Here is a 7,539-nt window from a genome sequence, read left to right as displayed (position 1 = left end):
CCTGGAGGGAGGCAAGCTGCGTCCTAGTCACTCTGTGCCCCTCAAGCATGAAGATTCCTGTCTTCTTAGAGAACCTGATTAATGAGACAAATAGTGGTGTGTCCAGAAGAATCTAAGGAGACACTTGTGGAGAGGAGGCCTAGAGCACCCAGAGGGCTGGCTGGGAGGTAGGACAGACCTACCCTCTCGATCTGTGAGGCAGTGAGCCTGGCTTGTTCTTCCCATATAGGTGCAAAGAGGTATACTGTGGTTCTGGGATCTGAAAGAAGCTGTACATATTTCAAATAAGGTGATTTGGACGGTTCTGGTCTGTGGCTTCTCATTATCTCTGCAGTTCCTTTTTTTCCTCTTGAAGGGCAATTCTGAGGCTAAAATGAAACAATCAGCCAAGTATCAAGCAGGTGCCGACATTTAATATGGTCTCCGTATGGACTCCAGTGAGGCATTTGACGTCTCCAGCCTCTTTTGTTATGGGTCAAATGACAATGAGGAGAAGGTAAGGTCTACCTTGAAGGGCAATTCTGAGGCCAAAATGAAACAATCAGCCAAGTATCAAGCAGGTGCCGGCATTTAATATGGTCTCTGTGTGGACTCCAGTGAGGCACTTGACTTCTCCAGCCTCTTTCGTTATGGGTCACATGACAATGAGGAGAAGGTAAGGTCTACCTTGAAGGGCAATTCTGAGGCCAAAATGAAACAATCAGCCAAGTATCAAGCAGGTGCCGGCATTTAATATGGTCTCTGTGTGGACTCCAGTGAGGCACTTGACTTCTCCAGCCTCTTTCGTTATGGGTCACATGACAATGAGGAGAAGGTAAGGTCTACCTTGAAGGGCAATTCTGAGGCCAAAATGAAACAATCAGCCAAGTATCAAGCAGGTGCCGGCATTTAATATGGTCTCTGTGTGGACTCCAGTGAGGCACTTGACTTCTCCAGCCTCTTTCGTTATGGGTCACATGACAATGAGGAGAAGGTAAGGTCTACCTTGAAGGGCAATTCTGAGGCCAAAATGAAACAATCAGCCAAGTATCAAGCAGGTGCCGGCATTTAATGTGGCATCCAGCCTCACAGTGTATTAGCTCCCACGGAGGCAGAGACAATAAAACTAGTACAAACCAAGAAAATGAATTTACAGAACAGAGAATCAGTTTTTCGACAAAAGAAATTTGAAAAGTCTTGTACACAGGGTACCTCTTGTAGTGGAAAATGATCACGGACAAAACTTTTTATCTCACCCCCAAGTGCTTTTAGTTTCTGGTCCATTTCCTCAGATTCTTTTTGTTTCCACTCCTCAAACCTTGTTATAGCATCTCTTTCACTCTCGGATGTTTTCTTTTCTTCCTACAAAGAAAAGCAAGAGTGACAGAATCATTAATTCTGCATTATGGCAAATATTTACTGAGCAACTGCTAGGTCCCCTTGTCCTGCAAGTCACAATGGAGACCCAAAGAATATTTGTGCCACGGTCCCCATTGCTTGGACTTGGAGTGGGCCAAGTTTTATCTTACCTTCAAAGTTCCTTGAGGACTGAATTATGTCTTTTCTGTCCTTATAGTCCTCAGAATGCCTGGCATAGCTGATGCTCAATGAATATGTGCTGAGAGAATGAATGGTGAATGAATAAATGAAAGAATGAGTAGGACAATTTATGTATTTTCATTTTACAGATATTTACTGAGAACCTCCTCTGGGCTGGTTCTGGAACATTCAGAACAAGATCCATGCTTTCTCTGCAAAAATCTAACTAAGAATGCATTGTAAAAAGTTGAAATTCAGGTTCAAATGCCTTCCCAGGGTGCTGAATAATGCAGGAAACCTCCATTCCCTGCTCTACTTTTGGACAGACAGTTCTAGCAAAATAATTGAATTATCCTTCCAGATGACCTAAAATCATTTGCCACACTGGGAAGATACCACCCTAGCTCTAACTCCCAGCTCCAGGAAAGCAGTCGAAATTTTGGCCCTGTGAGATTCACATGTATCTTGGGTCTCCAGGGTGGTCTGTGACTGATTCCCCTGACAGCTCTTCTCCGTGCCCACCTGCCGCTGCCGCTGCTTCTCCAAGAGGGCTGCCAGCTCCTCTTGAGTTAATGCTAGCTGGGCCTGCAGGTCTCTTACCACCTCCTCCATAGACTGTATCTTCTTTTTGTCTGTGGGGTCTGTGCAAACAGAGGATGACAGCTTAGGTGAAAAAGACAGTAGAGTGTAGTTCCTCGCCTAGGTCATCAATCACACACTTCAGTCTGAGACCAGCTTTGCCACTCACATTGTATGTTGACTTTGGGCAAATTACTTACCCTCTCTGACCCTCCGTTTCCCCAAACTGGAAAATGGACTTAATAAACACACCTAACTCAGAGGGTTGTTGTGATGAAATGTGATCATGCAAAGTTCTTAACATAGTGCCTGGCATGATGCTTAATGAATGTGAACTATTATTGTCATTTAAAGTTACTCTTTTGACAGTACTGACAAAGGGAGATGCGAAAGCAAAATTACTGGAGTAATAGAAGCAGAATACCAAAATGTGTGTACACACTGGTTATTAATACAAAGAACATATCCATGTATCCTGACAGCAATCAGAGAGGAATTTAAAGTAATATAAATAATTGTAATTTTGAGTTCACTTTTTTCAATCATATAATTTAAACATACAGTTTTAAATTTCAAGTGAAAAAAAGAAACCATGCATTATGAATGAACATTTTAGCCAAGGTTGCTTTAAGTGTGTACTTGAAATTTTTTAAGTTAAACAAGAGATTCAGAATGAATTATAAAGGAACATTCTAACTAAACCACATCCTGTAAAGCAGTAGGGGTTAAGGGTTAAGGAAAAAGTCATCAATTGTACATTTGTTGCCTTTTAAAGTATATTAAGTAATTATTCAATAGATGACACTTATTAAAACTCTTAAGTTTTTCTTTGAAGAGAGATATGGCTTTTCTCAGATTGAACTTTTTGGAAACAAGCAATTTTTAGATGCAATAGAAATCGTCGTCGGCAGCCGTCCGTCTCGAGAGACGATGGTGTAGCTTCTTAAGAGTCTATCTGCACCGCCGAGAATGGTTGTGCAGTCCGACTCGGGAGTGACACGGTATCTGTCTCCTCCCGTGTTGAATCGACATCTTGTGATGACGCTGGAGTGTCCTCTCCAGTGAAGCTGAAGCTACAAAGCCTGGGCAGGGTGATATGGAGGGTCTGCTGTTGCCCATGCAGCAGACCCCCCCTCTCTTCGCAGCTGAAGGGTCCAAGGGAAAGACGGAGTCAATACAGCTTGGCTTCAGGTGCACCGCAGGAGTTGCCGGTGTTGACTACAACGTCAAACCGCCTTAGGGACTCTGGCTCCGGATTTTCTGTCGGGGTTTACTCCCTTAGCCTTTCCCCTGAAGAGGTATGCCGCAAGGCAGCGGAGGTTTTTTGGAGTCAGAGTTTTCCTTCTCTGATGTGCCCTGACTGGAAGATCGAACCAGCGACGCTTAGCTCACAGGCCTTGGTACCCGGAGGGACGGCACACGCCCAGAGCCTGACTCTCTTCTCCTGGAACAGCAGCGACCACAGGACTGGGTCTCCCCCGAGCTTGAGCTTGAGGTCTGGGGCGAGTCGCAGGTCTGTGCCCTTGGAGAGGCAGAGCCCCGCCCCGTCCAGGAGGACATGACAGCCGGCATGCAGACACCTCCTCCATCTCTACCAGACTCACCTCACTGACCCAGGTCAGTGAGGAGGTCCCTTCCCGATGACCCCGGCTCTGCCTGGGAGCCTGCCTGGGGCTGCGGCCGTGACCCTGAGCGGTCTCAGGTCTTTGCCTCCAGGTCCTGGTTCCCCCTGTCTCCTCCTCACGGGGCTATGTAACTATGTTTTTCTATGCACTTATGTATGTACCCACGTACCTGTGTATGTATGCATGTGTCTACACAAGTACGTATCTGTCAAGAGTCTTGCTCTTACAAACCGCCCAGAGAAAGGCCTACCATTGTTACACCACACTTACTGAGACAGGGAAAAAGGAGATGAAACGGAAAACCAAACTCCCAAATGGACTCAAAGACACGTAGAAACAAAGAAGCAGAGAAACAGGAAAACAATGGAGAAAAGACTTCACATCAGGGTCCAAGAGCCATGCAAACGGGCTCCCCGTCTGTGGTGTTGAGCACCGTCTCCACACTTTTCTGAACCTACATTTCCCTTATGGTGAGTTTTCCATCAACACTTTCGGCATGTTGGTTTGCATATGCTTCATTTGCATGCGGTTCATTTGCATGCGGTTCATTTGCATACATCAAAAGTCCAGGTGGGCGGTCCAGCTGCCGCCGCGTTCTGACTGTATCTACCTATCATTTATCTATCAACCTGCCTGTCATTGACTTTCTATCAACCTGCCATCTGCTTCTAAATCTACAAGCCGTCACCTATATCGACCTGTTTATAGTGTATGTGCCTTGGCCCTGGCTGGTTTGGCTCAGTGGAATGCAATAGAAATGGACTTGGCTTAATAAGTGATCTGAGGTGAGTGTAGAATAGAAGAACGGAGAAACCAATAAAAAGCTCATCAACATTAATGTAGCAACTTGCCTTAGGAATATATTTTCCCTCCCCTTACAGCACTTTATATTAAGGAAATTACAAGGAATATGCACAAAGATGTACATACAAGAATGTTAATTATCATGTGATTTGTAACAGGGATATTTTTGAGAAACCCATATAAATTATGAAATACTTCAGTTGTGAAATAAATTATGATAGCCATTTGATGAGATATTATTTAGCCATTAACAATCATGTTTACAAAGATGATGTAATGACATTGGAAAATGTGATATATTCTTAATTGAAAATAAGCAATAGTAAATACTACATACTGTATAATTATATATGTGGACAGAAAAATAATAGAGAATATACCAAAATATTAACTGTAGATATATTGTCCATGATTTTTATTTTCTCTTTTCTACCTTCATATGTTTAAATTTTCTATATTTATGGCATTTTGTTCAATTTCCTGACTGTGATAAAATACATGTAACATAAAATTTACTATCAAAACCATTTTAAGTGTATAGCTCAGTGGCATTACATATTCAAAATGCAGTGCAACCATCACACCATCCGTCCCCATTACTCTGTTCATCTTCTAAAACAGAAACTCTATACAGATTTAACAATGACCTCTCGTTCTCCCTCCCACCAGCCCCTGACAACCACTGTTTTAATTTCTGTCCCTATGAATTTGACTACACTAATACCTCATGTAAGTAAAATCATTACAGTATTTGTCCTTTTGTGACTGACTTGGTTCACTTAGCATAGTGTCCTCAAGGGTCATCCATGTTGTAGCATATGTCAGGATTTTCTTTCTTTTTTAGGCTGAATAATATTTCACTGTGTATATACACCATTTTGTTGATCCATTCATCTTTCAATTGACATGTGGGCTGTTTCCATTTCTTAGCTACTGTATACAATGTTGCTCTAAAGATGGGTTACACAAATATTCTTTAAAAAATATTTCTATCAGAAAAACATATTTAAGAAGTGGAAAATGTTTTTCTTCAGCAGCCTCCAATGCAAAACCAGGAATTACATATATAACCAATGCATAATAACTAGGTAAATGCTACTGTTTTAAAATTCTAAGTCTATACTTTGAAAAGGAAATTAAAACAAGGGAAAACGTTTTAAAGTTTTATTATAGGATTTTTATATTTATATTTTTATGTCTATATTTTATGTTTTAACATCTATTTCTTATTAAACCTAAAAAACTGGATATAAAGCATGCAAATCTCTCCAAGGGGAAAACATAGCTTTGCTATTCATTTTGGAATTTGAAATGGCAAAATTAAAAGTGATTATGTCATAATAAGCTTATGTACATAATAAAGTCAAAGAACTGGTCTGACAGCACATGTGGGAGCTGTTGATCTGGTCAGAGAGCAAGATGCTCCTTAGCTGTGTGGGTTAGTTTTTCAGCTATGCTTGACTTCCTGTTACTCCCACTCGAGGCCCTCATCATTCTCAGGAGCCACATCACCTCAGAAGCCTGATTGGGATAGACTTGGGCTGCAGTTGGGGACAGGTAGACCCTTCGTCTTTCCTAACACTGGGTCCGTGAGCAGGGCTCCAGAAGGACTAAATGTGCCTGGATACCATCCCTGTCCTGTGCCTGCTACACCTCAGTGCCCTCTTTACAGTTGCGGATAAGCCGTAGCAGTTGGCTATCAGACCCACAAGGTCCTAAGGCTGCCTCTCAGGCCAGTGAGTCCTGTAAGAATAGGCTAGAGCAGGTCCTCCAAGTGCTCAGAGGAGCCCATCCTCTGGACTTTCAGCTGCACATGTTTTCTGTTCCCACAGCACAGTGGTGGTGATGTAAGTGCCCTCGTTCTCATACAGATTGCAAATTGGAGTGCAGAGAGGGCCAATGACTTGTACAAGGTCATGTGGCATCTAAATGACAGATCTAGGGCTAAAGTGCAGTTTAGGCTCAGGTTTGCTCCAGACTCATGCATTCTCCAACACTTGCAGTCAATCTTGTTGCTTGAGTATCAGGCAGTACTGGACAAAAACCCCAGATTCCTGAGAACTTAACCTCTAAACTTCATATTGGGCCAAGTTGCCAGACCTATTAATGGTCATTCTGCACCCTAATTAGGGAAATAGCTCTTAACAAATGCACATTAAAACCAACTGACCTGGCTGCCTTTTTTAGTAGGAATTTATGACCTGATTCTTAAAATTTATATGGAATTGCAAGGGACCCAGACTACCCAAAACAATCTTGGGGGGAAAAAAACAAAGTTGGATTTGCACTTCCTGATTTTAAGACTTGCTACAAAGCTACAGGAGTCAATGTATTGACAAGGATGAATATGTAGGCCAATGGGATAGAGTTGAGAGGCTAGAAATCAATCTATATACTTATGGTTAATTGATTTTTGACAATATTGCCAAAACTATCCAATGGGGAAGAATAGTTTTTTTCAACATGATTCTGGGACCACTAACAATCCACATGCAAAATAATGAATTTGCACTCATACCTCATACCATATAAAATACCAACTCAAAGTGGATCAAAGACCCTAAATCTGAGAGCTAAAGCTACAAAACCAACTGGAACAGCTTAGAGGACAAAGGAAGAGGAGACAAAAAGAAAAATTGGAATATAAAATACTATTAGCTATCCTAGAATCAAGAAAAAAAAGGAAGAAGGAAAAGAGACAGATGTGAGAAAAAGGATGTATTTACATAAGGTAGAACAGAAGGACTCAAGGCAAATTGTGGAGAATGGACGGGAAGACTAGTCAGGCAGCAGGAAGCCCACGAGTGTGTGCCAGTGGTCGTGTAAGAGGCCACCCCAAATACCTTTTGTTGTTACTCAGAGCATCTTGAGTAGACCCACTGAAGCAGTCTGCATAGTGACTCATGGTCATAATCAACTAATAACTGAGATTTTCTCTAGGATTTCAAAGACTATTAACCAATTTCCTTTTAACAGCAGATCATTTAGTGTTTTATGAGCCCAACTGTTACAA

General features: G+C 42.1%; 1 protein-coding gene across 1 annotated transcript in view; it reads left to right on the top strand.

Moving 5' to 3' along the window:
- The first annotated feature begins 485 nt into the window (after positions 1-485).
- Positions 486-7,539, top strand: part of FAM194C (family with sequence similarity 194 member C) — a 94,393-nt gene continuing 87,339 nt past the window's right edge. Inside the window, exon 1 of the mRNA XM_090284223.1 lies at positions 486-973. The gene's annotated coding sequence lies outside the window, so the exon portion shown is untranslated. The remainder of the gene's footprint in view (positions 974-7,539) is intronic.

The sequence above is a fragment of the Furipterus horrens genome, unplaced genomic scaffold, assembly GCF_987537825.1.
Source record: "Furipterus horrens unplaced genomic scaffold, mFurHor1.1.pri manual_scaffold_7, whole genome shotgun sequence".
Taxonomy (NCBI): Eukaryota; Metazoa; Chordata; class Mammalia; order Chiroptera; family Furipteridae; genus Furipterus; species Furipterus horrens.
The sequence above is the reverse complement of the archived record's forward strand: the minus strand, read 5'-3'. Positions and strand labels throughout refer to the sequence as shown.